The sequence below is a fragment of the Phoenix dactylifera genome, chromosome 17, assembly GCF_009389715.1.
Source record: "Phoenix dactylifera cultivar Barhee BC4 chromosome 17, palm_55x_up_171113_PBpolish2nd_filt_p, whole genome shotgun sequence".
Lineage (NCBI taxonomy): Eukaryota > Viridiplantae > Streptophyta > Magnoliopsida > Arecales > Arecaceae > Phoenix > Phoenix dactylifera.
The window spans coordinates 13575203-13602489 of record NC_052408.1 but is presented as its reverse complement, the minus strand read 5'-3'; the positions used below and the strand labels follow the sequence as shown (position 1 = coordinate 13602489).

Genomic DNA, 27287 nt, shown 5'->3' with positions numbered 1-27287 from the left:
GTTACTAACATTTACATTTGAAAATCTTGTCTCATCACCTATCATAATATCTTTCCGTGAATCTAGGGTTTTAAATCATCGGAAAGAAAAAGATATGCAAACATCCAAGCAAAGCTAGCCGCAAAAATTGGATGTAGGATCCACATCAATAGAACTTTGTTTGTAGCTTATAAAGAGCTTGAGCTGCAAATTCGTGTGATCATATGTACACCAATCTTCTTGATCACTAATATCATAAATGACGATATACAACTATTTTACTTTATATATTTTAAACATAACTGATGTTATACCATAGGCTCCTTGTTGTCTGCTCTTTCTCAACTTTGCATAAAAATAGCAATCTATGACTCCTTTATCTTACATGAGATTTTAATACAACACCATTGATTATGGTGTGTATGTTTAGCAATCCTCTTAATCATCCTCTTGATCATTAAATTCCATAAAAAACAGCCTGCAACTCCTTTTTTTTTTTTACTAGCAAAAACATAAACATGGGTCTGCACATATGACACAGGGTAGAATTAGATGCCACGTTGGATGGTCTTTGCATCAGGGTTCCATTTTCAAGTCCACTAATGACTCCCAAGACAACAAAAACATAGTCCAGTCATAAGAACCCGGGGATTCCTCCGCAGTGGATTCTATCAGGTGGCCCCCGAGCACGGATAAATACGACCCGCATCGAATCAACGGTGGATACGCTCCGTAGTTGACAGGTGTCCATCATTCAATACTAAGAGGATTTTTATTTCTAAAACTAAAATAATATCAGGAACCTTCTTCCGTTTAATCGTACCGTTGAATCCAGATCAGACGGCCAAGAAGTTAGATATGTATAATATTCACCGTATAATCATCGGCTTACAGTGTGATCTCAATCGGTCGGCTAGGATGGTGTTGGCGAGTATGATTTAAAGGCTTCGCCCCTCTCCCTGGTTGTTTCCTTCGCTTCTCTCGCCCTGTACCCAAATCTCGGTCGCTGTAGGACTCTCGTCTTTTGCAGCTTCATCTCGCTCGCCTCTTCGATCCCTTCTCGCCGTCTCCGGCGTTCGAATGCTGAGATTCCTCTCTTCGCCATCCTCCCACGGCCGCTCGATCACGCCGCCGTAGCCGTCCGGCCGCCCGAATACTCGTCTCCGGCATCCGACAGGGCGAGGAGCCGCCTCGGGCTCGGGGAAGCGAGCCGGTGGCAGCGTTCTAGGGTTTCTCTTCCCGATCTTTTTTCTCTGAGCCTGGGTTACTGGAGGACGGGTGGGGGTTAGGGTTTCTTGATCGTTGCCATGGCTCCGGGGCGCAGGAGAGGTGGGCGCGTGGCAAGGCGAATGACCAGTTGAAGCTGGGGGATTTGGTTCTCGCGAAGGTCAAGGGATTCCCGGCGTGGCCGGCGAAGGTGAGTTCGGTTTCTTGGTTGGATTCTGATTTTGTCTCGCAGATGGAATTTTGATTTCGGTACAGTTTTCGGTCCTCTATCTTTTTTCGTCTCAAGGTTTCGTTGCCATCTGATTCGATTTCAATGAAGCACGACCTCTAGGGTTTCGGAACTTTTCTTTAACCAAAATATCTAGGTAGCGTGATTATGTTCTGACTGAAACTTTGTTTGAACCAATTCGCCTAATTCGATGATTATTGCTCCTAATTGTGTATATTTCTCCCTCTTCTGGTTGTTTATTTATGTATCAGGGACCCTTGGAGCTCTCAAACTCCACCTATAGTAAAATTTAGCTGTTGCGTTTCGTTTGTTTCTTGGTGGCTTTTAGATTATTGCCATCTTTGATCCTATGAAAGTGCGTTATATATTTTTTAAAAAAAAAAAGGACCATTATCTTTGTTCCTCAGTTTCTCCTTATTGCGCTTGTATCAAACATTCTTGTTGCTTCTTTGGTTTATATCTAATAGACCTTTGGTTGTTTCTTTTCAGATAAGCAATCCTAAAGATTGGGGGCATTCGCCTGATCCTAAGAAATACTTCGTTCAGTTCTTTGGGACTTCTGAAATGTAAGTGTGATGCATTCCCCATATTTTCTCTATAACCTATATTTTTACACCGGGTGAATGTCCAAGTTACATCCTGCATTATTATACCTTATCCTGTTCTATTGTAATTTAGTTTAATACAACTTGTGCTTTGAACAGTCATACCATTGCATGTTTTCCCTTTCACACCTTTTCAATTAATTTGGTAAAATTTGAAAGTAAATATGGGGACTACCAATTTATGATATAGCTAGAAGATATTTCTAGAACTATTTTATAGTGCAATGTTCATAAAAGGCAAAACTCCTCTTCAAGTCCTTGTAGAGAAAATTCAAGGGGAGATTTTTCTGGTCTTCATACGAGGTTCATAAAGATTAAATTTGGTAGGATTGTGCAGATAAATGCTTTTGGATGAATCCCTTTAGAAAGTGGATCTTCTCTTTTTTATTATATGGAGGTAAATGGTATTTTTTTCATAAATGATTCTCTGTGTCATTAATTATTAGTATTGTCGTACAACATTGTCAACATATTCAGATAGAACTATGTACTCCATGTTAGCTCCTTTTCAATATAGTCAATTGAGGGTGACATTAGAAATTTTTGGGACTTGATTTGAAGTTTCAGAGGATGATGAACTTTGTGTCTAAATCTTAGCTGTGTCATATTTCTCCCATTGATGTTGAGATTATCAATGATAATTCATGTAAGTAATAAATAGTTTGTAGGCATTGTCATAGTGGCAGTTAGGTAGGAAATAATTGAGGAAACTCCTCCATAATCTCTGTGATCGACCTGAAATAATTGTTGAGTGCAGTTTTAGGTGTTTGGGCTTCCATCCGAGTAGAAGACATACCTTAGAATGCTTAAAGTGACTCCCACCTTGATTGCGATGATGTTGATAGGGCTGCAAATTAGCTTGCCAGGCAGGAGATTAAGCTGTTTGGTCTTGGCTGAGGTATATCTAGTCTCAGTTCAAGCTAGAGTCAAGTTCACAGACGTAAGTTCAACCTTGGTTTGAGAGAGTGCTGGCAGATTCAGCTTAGCTTGCAATTGGCTTATTTGTTCTACTAGCCGAGTTCATGTTCAAGCTTGAATTTGGGCTAGAGTGCAAACTTGATCTTAAGACTATCTCATCTAAAATTTGGTAAAATGAGTTTAAATCAGGGAGAAGAACCCAAAAATCAATAAGAACAAGAATTGACTATCTCTTACCAAGTACTTCATATAATTGAATGTTGGCATATAATTTCATAATAATTTAATTGAAGATATTTCTAGTTCAGTATTGTATTTGCTTGTTTCATATAAAGGAAAGCTACTGGGATCATATTAACAGGGAAGAACATGGAGACCATTGTTTGTGGAGTGTTTTTCTTTTTTTTAAAAAAATAAAATTAGGGGTGTGGGTCTTGGTGCTTTGGTGGTTTCATAGAATCCACAACTCACTTATGAAAAGCATGCCTTTTTCTCTATGAGAAGTGGATGTTCCACTACTTAACATGTGACCAAGGTGTGTGCACAAATGTCACACATCTGATATGCATAATTGACCATATGGTTTTCCTCAACAGGAGGTTGATGTGTCCTCTGAAATGGCATGAGACATGCATGTTTCATGTTGGGAATTAAGAGGACTGACTGGTTCTTGGCTTGCATTTGTATCATGCATTTGATGCATGGTTTTTTTCAAGTGTCATTGGTTTACTGAAAACAAAAGTTTGTGAAACAAAACATCAATGCAGAGGTAAGCCTTTTGGAAAAGAGGGAGGGAAGCTGGAAACTGTGGGTTACAAGAAGTCCACAAGTGGTTTCTAGGTTTTCTTTGAATGCAATTTTAATGATGGTATTTTTGGATGCGGTAGATCAAATATCCATAATTTTTTAATTCTATTGTGTTTGGATACCAAAGGAGGGTAGATGATAAAAAAAAGTCGAGGATTTGAGTTTAAGGCCAAAGTGGAGGAGATATTGGATACAATCAACATGCTTTAGATTTAGGGATAGAAGGTTGTTTGGCTATGAGACTGAGGCGAGAAGATGCATGTTTCTAGGCACCAAGTAGTGTAACAAGGTGCTAGGGAGTGGGAGGGACTGATAGTTGGGGTTCTAGGGCAATGGGATTAGAAAAGGGAAAGAGTGATGCAATTTAGTCTTAACTTTCGAATTAGTCTTTGCTTAGTAGGTGATAATTTATAATATTGAGGTGACGACGACATTATCTGTTTCTATTGTTTCTCGACACCCATTTATAGTTCAATCTCTCTCTCTCTCACATTCTCTTTTTCACGATTCTTGATATTGACCATAACACATTTATGAATCTAACTGTACTTCTTTTTAGCCTCATCTCCATCTTTCCCCCTTTCCCCCAATATCATTCGTCTCCCTTTTGGTTTTGTAAGAAGGTGAAGTTGTTACATCAAGAATGATGTCAATGTGCAACTTTGTAATCATGTTTTAGTGCCTCAAAGAAAAAATGGAGTTGTTTAGAGTTGATTTAGTTTAGAATTATTGTGTATCCAATTAATATATTTGTCGTTGTGTCTTTTTACACTCTAATTTGCTCAAGAATATCTTTTCAAGTTTTGAAAATTCTTGTCCTTGACTAGATTGGGGTTCTGCATAATGTGGGACTCTTATCGTATCATGCGCACGTGTAGTAAGATTAGTAAGAATAGAAGTGCAATGCAATTTCTGACCTAGCCAACTGGCAGCTATGACTCCGACAAAAGTTTAAAAAACCTATTATTGGTAATACCCCTTTGTTTGATTTTTTTTGGTCTTCATTCAAAATATAAATTTGAGTACGTTCAAGCAATTACACATTTTCATAGTCCCCGACTGCAAAACCTATATAAATAAGGGATAATCCTGCTAATCCCTGCAATGTAACTTTCATGAATTCATATTAAGCCTAGGGAACCAATATATACTGTGTACTACCATCGTTTATATCTTAGAAACCAAGCTGCCCCTTCCAACAGCTGAAAAATAAGATGGTTTCACAAAAAGGCTTTACAATTGATATTTCTTTGCTATCTAGTTAATCGGACATTTCAGTTGATCTCCTGATGTTATGTTCAAACCCATACTTTACCAATAAGGATGGTGCAGTTCAGATTGTCATTTTTTCAATAGACAAGTGATGTTGGTGATTGCCTTAGTCAGTTTGTCCTTCATAATGGTGTTCTATTACTTTGAATTTTAATTGTGGGATATGGGCACATAAGCTTGAAATTTTAACAAATTAAATATATTTGGGAGTTGTAAATTTTTCTAGGAAGTCAGAATCAGGATAGCTATGATTTAAGATTTATTCTAAATTTATTGATAGTGTATTATATACATGGTGTATACATGACACATGAATGTATATATGGAGGCTTGCATATTCTAGTTTAGGAAATTGGCATTCCAATACCTCATATTGTAAATAGAGGATTAAAAAAAATAGTTTTTTTGTAGATTTTAAAGTTTTTTAAGTTCTTAATCACAAAATGGCTTGGTTCCTTAAAAGTATTAAATATCAGAGACCATTGGTTTTTAAATTATTAGTCATTGAAGGGTCTCCCTTATTATAATAGTTACTACTTAATTAGTTGATGACTCTGCCATCGGTTTATTATGGGTATTTTTACAATTAAGTTCAATATCTATGTGTTGAAAGAGGAGTTTCATATTTCCCTAGCAAAACTCTTTGAAATCCTAAGACACAAAATCCTGTTGGAGATCAGGATCACACTTCAGAAGCACAACGATTTCTCCTTATGACATGGAAGTGGCTCTAAGTTATGCAATCATGAAAAAGGTAATGTTTTTAATTCAAGGGACCGACTGTAAGTAGTTCGACATTTTTCTAGAGCATTATTTTATTGTGGCTTTTATTTTGCAATATTTAACATATGATAATATTCTACTAGATGGTGACAAGATGGAAGAGAATTTTTGTACTTTTTCTCTCTTGGCATGCATGACACTCTCCTAATTAAAAGATGACAAGTGGAACTGTCCTAAAGGGATCAGGAGTTGCATGAACCAGTTCCATGTTATACTGATACAGCAAATATTTGCATTATGGTTTATTTTAGCTGGAAACTGGTTAATGAAACTGAGAAAAACTTGAGGGCTGCTGAACATGGACTATGGTGCCATTTATACTTAAAGAATGCTGTTGTCAAGGATGTTTTACAAACGAGTTCACTGTTAGGCCATTGGGTTGGTGCAATGGTAAAATGCTTAGGCTGACAATCACAATTGCGTGTTTCAAGTTCTAGGGCAGCGATTTTATGCAAAAAAATTGCCAAAGATTAGGTCTGTCCCCTCCAGGACCCTGGATCGCCAGGACCATACCTGGGTTTTAAAAAAAAAGAAATTAGTTGTGTTATAACTAACAAGGCTATGCCAGCTTGTAGATTTTGTTTCATTTATAATTGAGGTGCCCCATTGTGGTATTTTTCTGAGTATAGCCTTCTGATGCATGTACTGAGAAAAATGTGGGTAAGCAACATCAAATAAAATGTCCTTCTTTTCCCTATCTTAGTCTTGTTAATATATGACCATTTATCGAAATATTCCAGTCATTCTTGGTTTCTTTCCTTTCCGTGTTCCATGCAGGTTATTGTTGTTTAATATCATACCCTGATAGATAAATAGTCTTCATATGAAAGTTTGCACCTGTTCTGATGGTGGTACTTAACTTTCGTATACCAATTCTTCTCGTATGTCTTTTGTCCTTGGTATTCTAAATCCTTTCAGAGGGTACTTGAGTCTGGAATAAGAGTGTATCCTGATTATATTCCTGTAAACTGATAATATTTGTTTGCTGCTCTTCTGCAGTGCTTTTGTTGCACCAGCTGATATTCAAGTATTTACTAATGAATCAAAAGGTAAGGTGATAGCTCGCTGCCAGCGTAAAACCGTCAAATGTTTTGCCCATGCTGTGGAGGAGATTTGTGAGGCTTTGAAGAACTGCACAAGAAAAGTTCAGGTGAGCTTGGAGATGATGCCGATGGGACCAGCACTGGTCCTGCATCATCCCAAACTGATTGTTTTGAAGATAGCATGCATCTAGTAGATAATCATGAGATGTCTCCATTAAAAGATCAAGAGGGAAAACTTGAACAGGAGACGGATAGAAATGAGAACTCTAGTGATCAGTTGCATGGGTTGGAGCACTGTTCATGGAGGCATGAGAGGACTGCGATGTCTGACCTGAAGCCTAGTGATTTAAGTGGAACAGAGTCTCTAGTTTTCTCTGAGTTGAGGAGGAAGAAAGCATCAAATAATGTTATACATGAGCCACCACAAAGAAAAGCTTCAGTTTCTAATTCAGCTTCCAGTACTCCTTCCATGAAGGAAGATAATCCAACAAGTCCTTATCCTGATGTCAATCAAGGTAATGGCATGGAAATATGCTCAAAAACTGAAATGGTGAAGGCTCTTCCAAAGAGCTCTGTTGCTACTGGATATCAAGATCTTGGTGATCCTGAGAAAGGCCATGGAGATTTGTCTTGCAATGAACCTCTGGGTTCTCAACCTTTGGCAACATCAGTTCATTCAAAAAATTTATGCAATGCACCGAAAGTTCTAGAGAATGGCAATCTCATAGCGAAGGCGGCCCCTAAACCAAAAAGAGAACTCAACAATGCCCTGAAAGTGAAAAGAAGCCCTCCACTGAAAAAGCAGGAAAAGGATTCTTATACAAAGGGAAACAAACAGCACATAGATGAAAATATTGCTTCACGTGATGGTGTCAGATCCAAAAAAGCTTTGAGATTAGATACTGATGCAAACATTGTAAAGAGATCAAGGGGTTTTGAAAAAATCAGAGGATTCTGGAAAAGAAACATTACAGAGGGGTCTTAGCAAGGAGGAAGAAGAAGATACTACTAAGGGACATGTCTCTGGAGGGTCATTATCTTCTGATGGATCTGGGGAGAAAAGGTCCAAGCTTCATAGTAAAAAGCATAAGCTGGATGACACCGAAGATTCACGACCAGCTAAAAAATCAACATATGCAGACAAGAGTGGTGCAATCACCAAGGGCTCAACAAATAGCGACTTCTCTCAGTTTTCTGCTAAAAGTAGAGAAGATAAAGTCATAGAAAGCAAGAAATCTGCTACATCTCTGAAAGCTGATAGTCATCTGGTTTCTAAAACAGGAACACATAATGATAGGATACCCTTACAAGGTAATGAGGTCATCCTGGCATTATCAAAACGACATTGTCGTGAATTGGAGGCAGTATCAAATTCAGAGGCTAAAAGTGCTAAAGATAAAACCTATTTTCGCCCCAGACGGAGGTCGTGCCGAATTGACGATGACGATGAAGAGGAAGGGCACAGAACTCCAGTTCATAAACAATCTGCTATCAATTTGACTACAGTAAAACCAGACATCTCAGCTCCTATTCAATCACAGCCAGGAAGAGGTAAAGATCCTGTGTCTAGTGTTAACAATGGTATGGTTGAAAATCCAGGTTTTACAAGGGAGGAGAAATCTTCGAATGATAGGATATCACCTGTTGAAATTGAGAATGATTCTGCATCTCCTTGTCCTGGCAAAATTAGGGCAAGAGAGGCTGAAAAACCATCTGGGTTACTTGTATCTCCTAGTCCTGGGAAGCCAGAATATCAGAAATCTTCATCTAATGAGGTTAGGAAAACCATCTTTTCACCCAAAACATCTGTTGGCCCAGGTGAGACAGCCAAGTTGTCAGAGCATAAATCCATCAAACCCCAATCAAAAACTTCATGTTCAGTTTCAGTAAAGAAAGCACAAAGTTCTTCATCTAAACTCTCAAACCAGACTCCTGAGAGCTCATCCCGCGCTCATAATCAAGCTACTACAGAAAAGAATAGGTCATCATCTAAGTCAGAGATGTTGAAGATCAATTCTAAATCCAATATGCAGATGTCTGTGGATGCTGAGAATAGATATGCCATTAATTTTTCAGCTGAGCATAACACTGAGAAGGATGTTCTAGCAGGAGAACGGTATGTAAATTGCTACTTTCCCTTGTTTGATATTGTACGTAGGTTTGGTGAATACTTGCTTTACTTTAATCAATTGGTTTTATTATTGTCTGATCGCAGATCAGAAACTGCTAAACAAGACAAACCAGCAAGTTTATCAACTGATTCCAAATTTACAGATTCGTTCAAGTCAATGAAACATCTAATTGCAGCTGCTCAAGCAAAGAGGAGACAGGCACAGTCTCATTGTCTACCCCAGGAAAATGCTTTTCGTGGTTCAGTCTCGACGCCACCTTTGATACAGGGAAGGAGCCCAAGTCCTGCTTCTTCCATTCCCTTGCCATCAGGGAATTCTGTTCAGAAGGATGCAAAGGGAACATTTGCACCTTCTGATTCTCCATTTGTACTTGCTCGACAACTGTCATCAACAAATCAAGTGGAACTCGAAGAATGCGAGCACAAATTTAGTTCTGAACATAGGCCACCTGGCGGGTCATTGAGTGGTGGTACTGAAGCTGCTGTTGCACGTGATGCTTTGGAAGGAATGCTAGAAACACTTTCGAGGACAAAAGATAGTATTGGACGCGCAACCCGCCTCGCGATTGATTGTGCCAAATATGGCATTGCTGGTGAGGTAGGCAAGCTTGTGTGGTCATGTCTCATTGCAAACATTTTATCTCTCAAACCCTCCCCTTTATCCTCTCTGTATATGTTTTTTTTGTAATAATTTTGAGGGATGGGTGGGGGGGTATAAATGCACATTTGATGAAGCCGACTGCATGCACTAGCTTGCATTTAAGTGTGTTCCACCCTTTATATGATCAATATGCTATCAAGCTCATTATATATTTACTTGCAATTACTAATAAGGATCTTTGTTAGGGTGATAGTTTCTCACTTTCCTTTGAATGGTAATGTTTGATGGCTGCTTTTGTATTTTCTATTTGGATTTTATCAGTGGGACAAGTTTATCAATTTGCTTATTGACAAATTAAGGATGTTTGTTAAGTGCTTTTGAGCTTAAAATTAATTTTAGTCAGGGCTTTCTTTTCAAAATTAAGTTGGGTACCTTTTAGTTTTTTGATTTGATAGTAATGGTTCTTTGTTGAAAGTTGTCTATTAAATATATGCTTTGTCCCTTTTTTGTGGTCTGAAACATTTTAATGTTTACCCACTGTAAAAGTTCATGCCTTCTGCAGATTGTAGAGCTTCTCATTCGGAAGTTGGAGGGTGAAACCAGCTTTCATCGTAGAATTGATCTCTTTTTTCTTGTGGATTCCATCACTCAATGTTCACATAACCAGAAAGGTTGGTGCATCTATGGAAGAACTCCTGTAGCTTCCGTGAAAATGTATTTACACTCAATATAATTTTGGATCAAACCATAATTTGTAATGCAATCCACAACCTTACACTTTGGTGCATGCTTCTGGATCTAATATGATAACCAATGGATGGATTTATTTTTTTTAAAAAAATCTTGAAGCATTTTTAAAATGTTCAGGCATTGCTGGAGCTTCCTATGTTCCTACTGTGCAAGCAGCATTACCACGTCTTTTGGGTGCTGCAGCTCCGCCTGGAGCCAGTGCTCGTGAGAATCGTCGCCAGTGCCTCAAGGTAATTCGGTTGCTAATTAAAAAAGTCATTACCCAGTTATAGCCCCGATAACTGCGGTCTTGGGAGGGGCGGACTGGTGGCAGACCTAGTCTTTGGCAATTTTTTAAAATACACAAAGTGGCCTAATTGGGTTACTAATATTCTGCTAATAAGAGGTTGTGTTTGTTGGAGGAAGTAACTGTTTTCTTTCCCCCAGGTCTTAAGGTTGTGGCTTGAGAGGAAAATTCTACCTGAATCACTACTACGTCAGTACATGGATGACATTGATGTTCCGAATGACGACACGAATGATGGATTTTTTCTCAGACGCCCTTCTCGAGCTGAACGTTCTGTGGATGATCCAATCAGAGAAATGGAAGGAATGCTTGTTGACGAGTATGGAAGGTTGTTATTGTACATATTAATCGAATTCCTTACATTTTAATATGCTAATTCCATATTGTCTAGCCATCTAGTGTATTGGTTTAGTGGCTAAATTTACCATTTGATTGAGTTAGGTCCGGCTGAAATGCTAGTGAGTGATTAGTGATTCCTTTTTTCCTAATAGTAGCAGGTTTGAAAATGGATATATTTTGGAATTTAGTGATTCATAATTTGAACCTAGATTTTAAGTGCTGGCTTGTGCCCATTTGTGCTGGGTTACGGATACTGTGCCAAGAAGTGCCAACACCAGTACTGGGTCATCACAGCAGTCATTTAGTTCTTTCTTTTTATTTTTAATTATAAGAAGTTATCTTCTTGATTATTATGTTTCTTAAACACTTTTGTTCAGCACTTCTTGGCATGTGCCATGCTGGCCAGTAGCCAGCATGCTTGGCAACACTAGTAGCTGAATGTTTGATTTAAATAAAGTGATGCACTAAGTCATCAAAATTAATGTGTATGATTTGGAATGAATTGATTGTACATTTAAACAGAACAAAAATGGATCTAGTGTATATTACTGAGAGCGTAAGACTTTGAGCTGTCTAATTAGACTTTTGATTGCAACTAGGGTTTAGTTTATTCCATGATTACCCAAATCCAAAATTCTTAGAAAAGATGTTGCATCTTTCAGTACTATATTAACTCCCAGTGTTTCTTATATATTTTTTTGCTATCATTTGGGCCATTACCTATGGATCCTTGGCTCTAGATACCTCCATCCATATTGCACAGGCGTTAATTATCTCAGCCAATAACCCAGTGTCTCCTCTGACTCAACTTGATATATGTAGTTGAGGTTATGCTAATGGTGTTAAATTGATAAATGTGATATTGTCTTTACTTTTTATGTAGACACACAATTTTGATGAGAAAAAAAAACCAATGCAAATGGTGTTCCTAATATGCCCCTAACTTAATATTATTTAAACTAAGTTAAACATATGTACATATCTAACATTATACTTGTGTGTGTGTGCGCGTGCTTGCATGCATTCTGGTGTATAGAATACCTTTTCTATGTATATTTAAAAAAAATACTCTGCACCAAAGAAATTTCATAACTTCTGTGCTTTTGCTAGTCACCTCATTATGATAATACCCTTTTCAATTAAGATTCAACATTGGAATGGGATCTAGAATGTGCTGTTAATTTTAAGATCCATTTGGTTTGGAAAAGCCATCAAAACAGACATGTTACTTTTGTGTTATGTTTTTGGCTTTGTATTACAATGTTGCAATTAAGATTTGTATGAAATGTTCCATTTTGTAATGTTCGTAACAAGAACATTGAGCATATCACCTCTTGCCATTCTGTGTTCTTTGGTACTCGTTGCCTGGAATCGACACATTTGTTTGCCCAATACCACATCTTTATATAATGAAGGTTTTTTTTCCCCATCCAGTTGCATTCATGGCATGCACAGATTGGCAATCATGTGTCACTTACTCAAGCTTATGGTTTGATGATAATGAGTAAGATTTATTAAATTAAAGCAAAGATTTAAGACATAAGTTGTGCTTTAATTCAATTAGCAACATTTAGCTTATTAAGTGCACCTTATTGGAATCATGGTAACTATTGTTTCATCACGTGTGATGATTCTTATATGCAATAGATGATTGTGGTCACATGTTTTCCATGACTTTTGTATATATGTGAATTGTGTGGCACATGATTCCATTGATTGCTGTAATCCCATGGTAAGCGATGCACATGGTACTTTAGGTTAGGATGAAAAGTCAATGTTCAATACACCAAAGAAGTGTCAACCTTCCCACAACCTTCCCCCTTTTCCCCTATTCTTTTGTTGTTTACTAAGTTGCCCAACATACACAGACATCGCCAATATGCAAGGGAATTCGAATCCTTTACTTTTCTGCTAGAGAGTCTAAGAACAAGCTAGAGAGAGGAAACAAATATTGGAGGTCATGTTCTTTATGTATGTATATAATAAAGCATAGGCTGCAAACTAGACTGGTAATTGCATGATTACTTAACTTTCTTTGTCATGTTATTATTTTCTTTTTTATGTAATGCTTGTTTCCTAGTACTCAAGAATCTGTTTGTTTCTTTTATCCTTTGATTCCATGTTTTGAATCTTTTTACATGTTCTTGTATTCTGTTCTTTCAGCAATGCAACTTTTCAGTTGCCTGGCCTTTTATCTTCCCATGTTTTTGAAGATGAGGAAGAAGATCTTCCTAGTGGTCCATGCAGGGACCCTGGCAATGAATTGCCGGTTGAAGCTGTTGGTGCTTCAGAAGAGCTAGATACTTGTGCCTGTACTCCAAGTGACAGACATCATCACATTCTGGAGGATGTGGATGGCGAGCTTGAAATGGAAGATGTGTCCATGTTATCTAAAGATGAGAAAAGTATACTAAAGAATGATCGCCTAGAACTGGAATCTCAGCATCATAACTCTGACATAGCTTTTGAACCAGCGTTGGCTGATCAAACTGAGCTTCCCTGTCTACCTGTGGGCCCTCCTCCATTGCCTTTAGATCCACCTCCATTGCCTTTGGATCCTCCACCTCCACTACCACCCTTGCCTCCATCACCGCCGCCGCCGCCGCCACCACCACCACCATTATCACCATCTCCTCCACCGCCACCCCCACCCCCACCATTATCTGCAGCACCACCCTTGCCATCTCTCCCACCACCCCCACCCATGGTGTCTTCATCTCCGACATCATTGTTATATCATCCTTCTATACAAGAATATTGCACGACCTCAAGTGTAAGTGTATTGACTAGTAGCTTGGATTTATGCTTTTTATATAGTATCTTTAACCTCTTTCTTCTGTATGCAGGGCAATCAACTAGCCCAGATGACTGGGAATGCTGCCTTCCACGGCCAGGAAGATGCTGCTTTGAAAAGTGAAGTGGTTCTGCAGCAGCCTGCTAACTTCATGACAAGTGGCATCTGCAACACACAACCTATAACAAACTTTGGTTCCTCAAGGCAATATGAATATGGGCATAATGACATGTATTTAACGTCTCAATCTTCCCATTCCGGTCAGCAGTTTCAACAAGGAAGTGTGCCCTTCCACCAAAGACCTTACCATCCTCTTCCCCCTACACAAACACCCCCAAATCATCCCTTCCCCCTGCACAAACACCACCAAATCATTTCTCACATGTTAACCCTATGAGTCAAAATATGCAGCAGCCATATAATCCTTACACCTTCTCATCCCATCATAGTAGTCGAAGGCATTTTGCTTCTGATGAACAACGGAGAGTGCATTCCAGTGATTTTAGTCCAGATAATCATCATAATGCTTGGGTATCTGGAGGGAGAAGCTCAGCAACTTCTTTTATGCAGGATGGTATGTGGTATAAAATGTTGCTCTTAAAATGAATATCTTGTTTTCACAGTTGAATAAACCTGTTAAATATGACAAGCAAAAGCTTTAATTTAGTAGTTTTAACCATAGGATGGTCAAATTCTGAATATGTTTGACATTCTTCTGGCAGGAATTTTGAGGACTAACATGGAAAGACCATCTTCTAATTCTGTGGGTTTTCAGCTTCATTTGAATTCTCACATGCCTTCTGGAGCTTCAATTCCAGGTTGTTTTGATTTGCAAGTTGGGAATTTGGCAAATTCAATTTTTTATTGTCATCATATTGTGATTGATTTGGTATCTTTTGAATTTATACAGGCCATGGTCTTCCCCAGGTGCTGCCATGCAGGCCTGATGCTCCTGCTCTTAATTGTTGGAGGCCAGCTTAACGGTGAATATGTTAGTGTTTTGTGGTAAGTTTTAATAATATGCAGCTGATGCTTACTTCATTTTCTGAAACTACTGTTGAAATTTGTACATTACCTTTTACAGCAAGAATTTTTTGTAGAAGAATCTCACTTCAAAACATTTTGTGCTTTTTTCTTTTAATTTCATTTCAGCTTACCTGTATGATGTGGAAGTTGGGGACTTGCAATACTGATATTTGTGGAGGTGGTCCTTTCCTTCCGATTGAGTTCTAAAAGGGCACTTGCCATTAAAGATGGTGACCGGACCTAACATTGCCTTTGGCAAAGCTTTGTACATTTTAATTTTTCCCTTGACAATTCATCAAGCAGGCTAATCACTGCTAAACGTAAGCCCATGTTATTTACACAATTAGAGAATGTGATTCTAACCTCTGTATATTTCTGAATTGAATACAGCTCTTGTTTCAATTCAACGTTGTTAATGATAATGTTCAGAAGAATTTTGTTCCTGGTATATTTGTGTCTTAATTGATGAAGCACTTTGTCTTCATTGACTGTTGGAGGCTTTGCAAGTCAAATTCAGTTAACTACAGAGTAGAAATATCTGGGTGGAAGCAAAATAGGCATGAGATGAGGACAAAGTTTGTGATTTTACTTGCAGTGGTCCATTGGGTGTTTTTCTTTCTGATGTTTTTATGCCAACCGATAATATTTGTGGATATTGTTTTGCTTGAGACTGTCCTAATTGGAAACCACTAGGCAGAAGTATCCCCATTATGGATGTCTTTAAATTTCATTTGCCTTTTTATGTTTGAGATAGTTAGATTTGATCTAGACATGCATTAGTTTTTGCTTTGATGTTGGAGCTTCCACTCTTTCTGGGTTAGACCATATCAAATACCAGTCTGTACCAATTTCATGATTAATATACCAATGTCATATGATTAACAGGTTCTAAATTTAGTATCCTATTTGTCCAAACATGTCAATCATCTTGGTTGAAGTTCCATGGGCTTTTTGTAGGTCTTTCCTCAAAGAAATTGTTGTAATATATGTTGATTGCAACCACGCATTCGAATATATGTGTGTGCATGTGTTTTTTGGGGAGTGGAGCATGGTTATTATACAAAGTGTAAAGGAGGGCACCATACACCCATACAAGTACATGATCAATGTGGAAACATGGAAATGTAAACCATTAGATGTGATTTAGAAGATTGAAAATGCTACATACAATAAAGCATGTGTTGGAGACCCCTAGCCGAAGCATGTGTTGGAGACCCCAAGCCGAAGCATGTGTTGGAGACCCCTAGCCTATGCATGAAGTTGTCTTAGAATTATACATTGTATCGTACCATTAGACCTTATAGATCGCATCTAGTGGGAGGAGTGATGCTGGAGTGATGCTGTCCAAAACCTGCCTTTTTGTACGTATGGGCTTAAAACTTATACATTACATCCAATGGTTTATATTTTCATTTTGCAACTTGAATTATTGAACTTTGCAGTTTAGGTAACGAGGTTTGTTGTACTAGTTGGTACCATGCCGCACCGGCGTACCATACCATACCGGCACACATTCTCGTATCGTGCTAAAACTCGGTATGCTTCGCTGTCTCATACTGTACCGTATACCGACATTTATAATAGCATGGTACTAGCATTAAGGGCAAACATAAATGGCTTTAATTGAATGGTCCGTCTTCTTGCTATAATCTAATTATGGTCTATAGATGTTTTGAGATATGTAGATCAAGATCAATGGTGTGAATTTTCAGTTCGTATGACCTCTTTGTATTTTAGGGCTCTAGAATTGTTAGGCATTGTCCATTTTTTCCGCCCACTTGATGCTTAGGTAGGATACTACCAAATTATATGATTGTTAATTTTTAGGTATCTTTAATGGTATAGATCATGATCGATGATGTGAATCTCCAATTTTGATTGATGTACATTATTAAATTAAATTTCAATCTTATACCGAAGATCTATTGTTTTAATGTTTAGTGTAATCCATATTTATTTGTGGTAAGCATACGTGCACACACGTGCATATATATATGTTACCTTGATTTTTGTTCAAATGAATAGTAGTAGGTATTTGTATTGTAAACATATGTATCTTAGTCTTATTGAAAGCCAAATAATCATGTAATTTTGGGTAAGCTGCTGTATATACAATTTTGCACATTTAAAATAAGCCCAAGTAGATAATGATATTATACAAACTAGTTAATGAGACATTTCATATTGTGGGACCAATGCCCTTCTTCATTGTTAGAGACTCTTGATCTCTACCCACTTCTTACACTTATCATATCAGTTCCACTAAATTCATGCAAATATTGATCTCTACCTACTTCTTACCCTTATTATATCAGTTGCCCTTCTGCAGCAGCTGCTATGGAGAATTCATATCTTAGTCCAAGTCAATAAGTCAAAGTACAGTTAAACAGTTTTTTTGTTAGGTACCCTATAGTTCGTGTTTGAGTCGTAAAATGTTTAGGAGATTCATGGTTTAATTTTGGTTTTTCTAGATTTCATTAGTTATGGTTCATGTGTTGTGTCTATAAGAGTTTATGAGGTATTCATTGCATCTCTTATTAGACACTATGGATGTAGTGCAGAAGGAAATATCAGTGAAAGTTGGCATGAATTTGAGTCAATATTTGCTTGAATTTAGTGGTAATTCCACTCTTTGTTATCCTTGGAGAAAGATCAATAAAGATTCGGAACTAAATTTGTCTTTATTTCTTCAAAATTTAGTGGCTCCACACTTAGACTTAATATTATTATTCTTGTAGTTTCTTCTTCTCTAGATAAAATATACTTTCTTTGGTGCATGGATTACCTAGACACTTGTAATGGGTGCCAAGTGTCCAAGTTTCAATCACAGGCATGGGACACAATGTGTGCGCGTGTGTGGTGTGTGTGGCGTGTGTTTGTAGCTTTTGATGCTTATTCAGAAAAGCGAAAAAGAAACCTAGAGTTATAGATGCTATTTAGCAAATAAATGAATTAAATAGCCATGAGTTTGCAAGTTTTTGAATTTATTTGCTAGTTGTAAGATGCGTTGAGATACTTAGATTGATAACTTATTGTGATATATTTATATTTAAAATACAATGATATTGCTTAAACTATATATATAATCTTAAATAAACTTTGCTTGAAGTGACCCAAAGAAAAAAAAAAAACTTAAGGACACTTAACTGAAAATTCCAACATTTAGAACTATGAGTTCTCTGCATGGCACTCCAGAAAAAAAGTGCCAAGTGCAGACACTTTTTTGCTACCATTAGCAGGACACTTACAAGTGGAGTGTCCCGTTCCAAAAGTGTTGACACTTCCAGACAACTCAAAAATGAAGCATCCTGGTAGCATACACATGAAAGGCAGAGCCCCGGCCAATCTACCATCAGTAAACTTCATGGAAGGTGCTCTTTAACACAGTGACACGCACTTACATAAACAACTCAAAAATGAAGCATCCTGGTAGCATACACATGAAAGGCAGAGCCCCGGCCAATCTACCATCAGTAAACTTCATGCAAGGTGCTCTTTAACACAGTGACACACACTTACATATGTAAGTGCGTGCATATACATATGTGTGTTGTATGCACACATATATACATATACATACATACATACACACACACACACACACAGAGAGATAGAGAGTGTGTGTGAGAGAGACATTGAAAAGTGAAAACTTCAATGGCATTTGGAAATAAAAGGGACCAATGGACTATTTATCTTGATTGGTATGCATGATTGTTGAGAGCGCTATGACCTAAACTCATGGCAAGATCAAGTTAATGTCTGCAAGAGTTTATAGGAAATGTTGAATTTCTCATCACAAGGTTAGCAGTTTATTACAAGGAAAATGGTGGCATGTTATCATTGGTACTGAGCAATAGTTTTATTATTCCATATTTCATGCAAGTTTACTTTTAGAAGTTGCAAGGCCTCAATTTGGAAGCAAGATAGTATAAATCGATGCAAATGATTATCACGAGGGACAAGCAAAGCCAATACTCATACTTATCAGAAGTGGTTAGTTGCATATTTTACCCTTTATGGTGTATAGGATAATTCTTTGAATGCCTTTGGTTATTTGTAATCTCTATGCTCATTTCCTTGGTAGTAAGTTTTTAATATCTTTGAAATTCTTCTGTCACTTCGATTCATATTCTTTTTGGCCTTTTGCTCGACTTTGTCCCACTTAAAGCCAAAACTGAGCCCTTTTAGCAACTTTTAGTAAATAAATTTGTGTTCATTGAGCTGTTTCTGCTATTCTGATATCTAACATACTTCTGGATTTGATGCATTCCTATAACAGATTTGTTACATTTTTGACGTTTAGGAGCTTTGCCCCTTTACCATTTGAATCATAGTAACATAGCCAAATTGTTACTGTTTAAAAAAAATTATCATTGAGTTCCTTGACAAGTCAAGAATGCAATATAAATTAATATCTTTCTCATCTATGTCTATATAAATACATGAGGAATAATTGCATGCCATCCTTTGTTTCGTATAATAATTTGGCTCATCATCTTGTAATTTGTAAAGATGGTTGAAGTGGTGATTTGATTTTGAGTGTTGTGTAGTTAAACACTATTTTGGCCTGATAACCTTTAGCAGTCCATATCCTTGTACTGGTTTGAAATATTCTGATCAAAAGTGCTTTGAATAAGAGATCTAAAATGCATCTACTAGGGATTCTTTGCACAAGGGGAATATCAGTGGCAGCTGCAATCAATGATTTAAAACTTTCATGTGTATTACGTACTGTGTTGTAGGAAGCAAAATTATGTTGACGACTCATCAATGAATATTAAGTTGGTTGTTACTCTTTCATAATTGCAAAGTATTGATTCATAAGCATGCATAACTGATACACTTAATCTACCTGAACGTATTGGATGCATATATTGTATATTCAGTTTCATTGATGATATCATCTTGCCATTATAATGTCGTTTGTATTAATGTGGCTTATATAATTTCACAGTTTTCAAAAAAATATTGTATCATATGTATGCATGAATATGTATAAATTGTGATGGGTTCGTAGGTTTTGGCATGGTCATAAGAATTAAAAATATATTTAAAGGTTTAAACATGTTTTTACACCTCTATTATTGCTATTTTAACAGTTTAAGATGTAACATTGAGTCTGTCCTAGTTAGCATTTGTTTATCCTTAAATTATTTATTACATATCTCTGCACTAGATGAATGTTACCAAGCATAGGCACAATGTATATCACCCTCCCTGATGCAATGCATGTATGATGTTGGCCTGTCAAGTACTAATTGTTATGGGTATTCTAAGGAAAGTGTGTTTGGTGTGTTTAATGAGGGCATACTATCATGTCCCTTGTTAGAGCTGTATTTGATTCGTTTTGTCAGAGCATACTATTTCGATAGCTTAGGTACTGATTAGCAGCCTAAGTTACATGCTAATCTGGTGGTTGATGGATTCTGTATGTATGCAAGTTTAGCATCTGAGATTTGATGAACATGATTGAATTCTTATCTAAATTGTCTAGGATTATTCTAACAAAGATTGTTTATTCCAGAGTCGCAGCTACACCTATCAAGCATGTCAGTAGTCCATAGAATTTCAGAAATTGATGAGCAGAAATCAAAGGCTTACTTTTTAGCATGTTTTCTTAGCAAATGATGTCAAGTGTCCTAAACTGATCTAATACATGTGGCAAGCCTTGCAAAATAGCTTGCTTTCTAGAACTTTTTACATCTTTCAGACCCGTATCTTATATTTGCCGACATAGAAGATTGATCTTAATCTTCAGCTGAAAAAATACCCGAGTTAAGGTAGTTGAAACAGTCAAACAAATGTATGGAGAATTAGATCTCTATCAACTTTTCTTTGGTGCAAAAATTTACTTTTGCAGCGACAATTTTGTGACCCATGATGGTAATAAAACACCAGCTGCAGTTTTTAGTGATGATTCACATAGCAGTAGCCCGTTAGCATTATAATTCTGCCAAAACCAAAAATCTGAAAAAATTATTACTGAACAAGTTTGAAAACTTCTGAAGCTTCTGGACATCCTTTTAAGGAGAGAGGTCATTTTAATGGTTTTCCTAGATCTGGATCTAGAGATACTATTTGGTGGTCGTAAAAAAATAAAATGTCAAACTTAATATGTGATGATTCAAATAATTTCTCTTTTGTGGTCTCTTGATGAAAATTCAAAATGAATTAGTCAACAAAAGCCCATCAAAAATCGTGCTTCTATAGATTCAAGATGAAAATATCACAACTTACAAGACTTTTGGAGCTGTAAATAATCTTTCTGAAATCAAACATATTAATCCAGTAGTTCTCTTATTATTAACTTCCTCGGTGATGAGTGTTAATGGTCAGGGCAAACACGGCATGTACTGGAGAAAGTTCAGTTGTGATTCGGAAGCATCTGTTGTCTATGTTTTCATTGTTTAATTATACTGTTCTAAACTTTTGTGATTCATAGCACCTGGAAGCTCTGTTGCAGCTGCGGATTGTAGTTTGGGTTGTAAACCTTCGAATTTAAGGATGAGACGTATTCTATCTGCTGTGGATTTTGGATTTTCTTCTAGTATAAATTCACTTATAACATTTGGGAAAAACAAAACAACATTCTGTAAGATTATTAGGCACTGGTTATAATTGTATTAAACTTGTGAGAAAATTCTGTGTATGATATACCTACCAATATACAGGAAGGAGAAAATATTCAGAGGAACAATAATGATGGGGAAAGTATTTAGCATGACTGGCAGTCTGATACTCGACTATCACTTTGAGAATATAGACTCTGAGATCAAGCGGACTGAATGCATTTGTAGAGTTACATTTAAGCTTTAGTAGAAGTATATGTATCTAGTAAGAACATTTGTAATTAAGATTTTTTGGTTGCAGTGAAATGTATATCATGGAATTAGGATTACTCCAATGTCCTCTCTTTGTTTCCCTGCCTTTGTTATGGTAACCGGAAATACAAGCTCTAGCATACTTCTAAGAGCCTCATATTTCTTTAAGAACTGATTATAGCTTTTGATGCGCTGATCCGCAAATTCAAGTTTGGGGAATCAAATCTTGTTTTTTTAATTCAGAAACAAAATACTGGGGGATCTGTTTTGTCTTGAACTATTCTCATAGAAGAGGTCTATGTTTTTTTAACTCGCTGAAAAATCAGTTCTTGAGATGCCTGAAGCAACTCTTCTATGTTTCATGGGATGCAGATGTCATGGGGACATAAGTATCATATGTTGATTTTTTTTTCTCCTTTTTCTGAACCTGATGAAAGAGAATTATGGGACATGTATTTCTGTTTCTACCTTTCTATGTATTTGCCTATGCGGACCTCTCATAGACAAATAAATGATGGCCATTTGAAGGGCCCAAATATCGCAAAGATTCACTCCTCTGCTCGGCTAATTTATTTGTAAGTTGTCTTTCTTCCTCGATACAATTAGCATGGTATATGCATCTGTCTATTTATGTTTTTTATGTTTTTATGTGAAAACATCCTGCTAAATGGATCATCAGCAAGGAGTAGAAAAAAGTTATTTATTATTTTATCGCCATGGTACAAAGATCCCAGAATATGATTTGGTTAAAAGAAAAGGTACTAAGGAAGCCTATGGATTGTAAGTGTTGGCTTGTATTTGAGATTCTTTGTTGTGAAAAAAATCCTAGTATTTGGCAAGAATCTAGGCATTCAGGTGTCTGTCAATCATGGGGGTTATTATGAAGTTTTTATTTCATAATTAAAACTGTGCATTAGCTGATTGTCTTGGGTTATATAACCATTCTAAGTTGCAAGGTCTTCAGGCTATCTTCAAGTTTATATTGGGTAGTTAAGCAACTAGCAGCGTGCTTGTCCTACTACATTTAAATTATTAAAAAATATATTCTGATCCAACCTTTTCACTTTTTTGGCAAATGTGCTCGTAGCATGTGTTTCAAGGTATCATGTATCCATGTTAAGGATTATGTTCACACTATTCCAGTATTTCTAGATGCTATAGTGGAGATAGAAATGCAATAAATTGGAAGAGCAAGAATTATGGTACTGCCTTGTGATGCAGAAAACATAAGGCTAGCAAGAACTAACAATGGTAGCTGTGAAATGAAAGCATGGACAGTTGGAAAATAGTGAACTATAAACACAGTTGACAATCTTGTGTTTGAGCACATTATAGTCTTTCATTGTATCAATCTTGAACATGCTCTAGCTTGATAGTGCTGAAAACCATTGCTTTGTATTGATGGGAATACATTCTAAATACTCTGTGTTGTCTGTTTTATTTTTGCAAAGATTATTGCGACAAGTAGGTTTGGACTTAAAGGCACTTGTTTTTGTTTTTATCTAGTAAAACCCATTTTGTTTTCTCTTGCTTAAAGTTGCTAAAGTAGGAGTTTGCCGGCATCCACACATTATCATTTCACAATTTGTTTTAGTGGTTTACATATGTATTCATACACATTGCTATGCCCCATTTTCCTTTTTTTTTAAGGAGGTTTCTATGTTTGACACCCTTATTGGTTCCCCATGCTTTTCTTGTTCAGGGCCATATGGTAGGTCTATACTTTTTATTACCTATTATAGCACTGCACTTCCTGTCAAAAGAGTAAAAAATTAAGATGATTTTAAGGCACTTTTCCGAACTTGTCATGGTTTTAAGGACAATCTTCATTTTCGTGCTTATGCACTTGAATATAGAAAGTGTTATCTGGTACCATAATGATGTGTAGGATATGCCAAACTTTTGAATTATTCTGTGTTTTCTTTTTCTTTCCTTTTCTTTCTTTTCTTTTTGGTGCTGATCATCTTAGTTTAAATCACAAGGCCATTTCTTGTCAACCAACTAGTAACGTGTATGAGTTCATAGATCATCATATAAATTTTGAAATCTATATTTTTGTGGAACTGTAGGCAGTCAGTTAATTTCAGTATTTTTTTTCACCTTTTCATTTGTAATTTATATGTTGATGTGGTCATAAGTTATATCATTGTGCCCGGGAACTTCATTGAATGCGGATTTCTAAGATCCTAAATCTGAAGTATCTTGTCTTTAGAATGTAAGATGTGAATTGCCATTTTGCAAATATAACTTTTCTTTCCATGAGTCATCTGAGTTTAATCCGAGGGTTTTCTCTTGTCGACCAACAGGTAATATGCTGGATTTCAAAGCACTTCTTATAAATTTTGAAATGCATATTCCTGTCCCACTGTAGGTATTCAGTTTATTTAGTATTTTTTTTCCTCGGGCTTTTTGCAATATATATGTACATGTGTTGGCAAGCTGCATTTATTTACTCAAGAATTTCATTAGATGCGGGGTTCTCAAGATTCTAATTTCTATATTCTTGTGATGTGTATGTCTGGTAGATTTTTGTTATACTTTAAGTTGCTTTGTATGATATAACATTATCTCATAGTTGCTCATTAAACTTCTAGTTGCTGGAATCTTTTGCATTGGTTATACCCCCTCTTAAATTCTGCTCTAGCTCTTGCACCTGCTTTATAATTTTTCCAAATGTATGTAATACTTATGTTGCAGATATATTTTGGCAATGTATTGGTCATGATTGAATCATATGTTTGTTTTGCAATTTTCTCTTGAGTTCTTATGATGTGTATTCCTTAAAAGAAGTAGCAACTGATAAAGTAATTTCTTAATCATTTCATCAGAATTTGCACTGTTTGAGAAGGCGTTCTCTATTTTTGACTTTTAGAGCTTGAGTTGCCCGCTGTCACCCAAGTCTGTTTCTGCAGCTGCTCCTGACATGCAACAATGATCGAATATTTTCAGAGTAAAAAAGAGCTTATTCATGGAGAGTTAACAGTCAAGTGTCTGCCCCTGATTTTTAATTAACCATGCATGGTCGCCATTGTGGTGTTAACCGTGTTATCACTTTTGGTTCTTCATGTGAAATTCGTATAAATGTTATATTTCAAGGAAATGTTGGCATTCACATGCATGTGCTCCAGTTTGCTTCATTTAGGAGGTCAGATATAGTGGTAAAATTAAATTGGTCTCTCTCTCTCTCTCTCTCTCTCTCTCTCTCTCTCTCTGTTCTTTGGGGTGTGCCCTGGTTAATATACTACTCTTCTTGCTTGATTTCTTTATGTATGTGCTAGGGTTAAAATAATAACTATGGACCATAATTTTTTTTTTTGAAATAACTGTGACAGGTTTTTGGCTGCACATATGGTGATCTATGTAAATAGATATCCTATTGGGATCATGCTAGTGACTGATGAAGATGTTAAAGGTTCCTGCCAGATAAAAACTGCTTCAAATGCTGAGATGAAGTTTACACCATAGGTTCTTGGAGAAATGTACAGTTCAATGACTTTCTGCAGAGCATTTTCATAGCACTGGACAGAGGTCATTATTCCTTAACTTCTAAGTTCAGAATTCTGGTTTAATTGTCTTAGTTTTGGCATATGTATTGAGAAGTTCTTGCTGTGATTGAAAGTGGGAAGAGATAATAATAAGCTATAATTTTCTTAATATCAATATTTTGCATGCTTTAATTTGAAGCTGAAACAGAGTGAAATTTACTACATAAATTCTGAACTAATTGTTTTTTGTAGGCTTATCACATATAAATGAGCTATACTTGCTTCTCTGTGCCAAAGTTTATCTGTTATTTTAACATTCAAGAAATGGTGCATTCATCATCTGGACTTTTGTTGTGTGTATATTCTTTGTTAAGCAGATATAAGCTTTGTGCCCTTGCAAATCTGTCAAATCATTTTGCATTAGTCTGAGATAGTGAACAGTATTGATTTGAAGCTCGAATAGACCAAATTTTGGTAGAACCAGTATTTGGACCAACCACAATGGCATAATGAGATTATATGAAACTGTTTAGTGCTATATATGTTCTAGACTTCTTGTCACAAAATATAATAAAAAACAGAGTATGAGAAAGAAGCAATAGGAAGATTATGTTTAGGACCTGATAAACTATCACTTAAAACACTTCTAAAACAACCAATTTTTGTTCATGAACCTTAATAATATAAAGTTTTGCTTGCTTACAGAAAACATTCAGTCTTTGCTAAAGCTCTTTCTAACATGGTATGGTTATGACCATCAATATCAATCCTTGGCTCTATGAAGTCTTATACCAATATTTCTTTTAAGGGCAACCATTTGTTGTTATATTGAGATTTCCTAAATCCTTATGAGCTACTTCCATTCATGCTGGCCCAGGTATTCTCCTCCTCCTGGGTTTTTCAATGGAAAATAGCACCTCTACTAAACTGCACTTTGTCCAATTTCCATGCACTTGTTTATGACATTTTGATCAGTTTTTGATAATTGTCTTGTGCCACTTCTATGTTTTCTACAGTATTTCTCACTTTTCATTCTATGCTTCCTAGTTTTACCAAACCTTCATGTCAACATTCTCTTCACCTTTTTTTTCTTGTTGGGGTTGAGGGGAGGGGAGTGGGGACACACTTTTGACATCTGATGTTGCTTAGCTATACCTTGTTCAAACCAGTCATTATTTTATTCATTTGGAACATTGCAGACTATACTTAACACCTCAAATGACATGTATGGCATTAACTAGAATGGGGAACAATCTTGTCCCCATGCCACAATCCAACTTCCAATTTCGCGAGCAAGGGACATGCCGAACACCTACCTTTCCAACTAAGTCCAACCTGTACAGTGTACACTTGTCTTGAAAGGGTAGCATGTGTAATGTAGCTTTAGTTGATGAAAGGAGAAATATTATTATATGCTAAATTGTGTATGTGAAGATAGCTTGGAGTTAAGGAGTACTGATAGGCCTTGATGTAGGCCAATTTTGATGCTGGCTTGGAACAATCATTATAGAAAGACCTAGTCAAACCTTAAAATTTACTAGGCTCATAGTCTACTTTGTATACACCACACTAAATGGTTTCCAACTATAATTAGTGGCTTAATGTTTGTTCATTATTATCATTTGGATCTCTAAGATATTTCACGCAAAGAAGTGGAAAGGTAAACCAAATAGAGTTTATGGGGTTGAGTTGTGCTTACAGACCATTATTTGATTGCAAAACTTGTACACTTTGAGCAAAAGAAATGTAAAACGTCAATAAGCCATTTTCTTATCTGCCAAACACAAGGCCAATGCAGATGAGAAATTTTGGTGGCAATGTAGTTCGATTACGAAGTACCTAGTTAGAACTAGGTAATTGCATGTTGCTGACTGATTGCATTGGTAGGGGGTTTAGAATGATGGAGGACTCGTGTGCTGGAAAAGGAAGAAAAAGAAGACCTTAACAAGGGATGGCAATAAGTCTTTTCTGTAAAGCTTGAAAACTTAATTTCTCCTAGAAGTATGATGGTTAAAATTTTTGCCCAGAGGGGTTAAGAAATCTTGCATGAACTAAATTTTTAATTTGATATGATTGAATGACTAAGAGCTGGAGCATAGCAAAGTAGGAATAAAACTAGAAGGATAGATGGAGGAGAAGTGTGCTAGAGAAGCTGTAGTAGTTGCATACATGAAGACAAAATGCTAGAGAA

At 36.6% G+C, this 27287-nt stretch overlaps 1 pseudogene; it reads left to right on the top strand.

Annotated features, from left to right (window-relative positions):
- Positions 1 to 936: 936 nt before the first annotated feature.
- Positions 937 to 15311, top strand: LOC103716898 (annotated as a pseudogene).
- The last annotated feature ends 11976 nt before the right edge of the window (positions 15312 to 27287 follow it).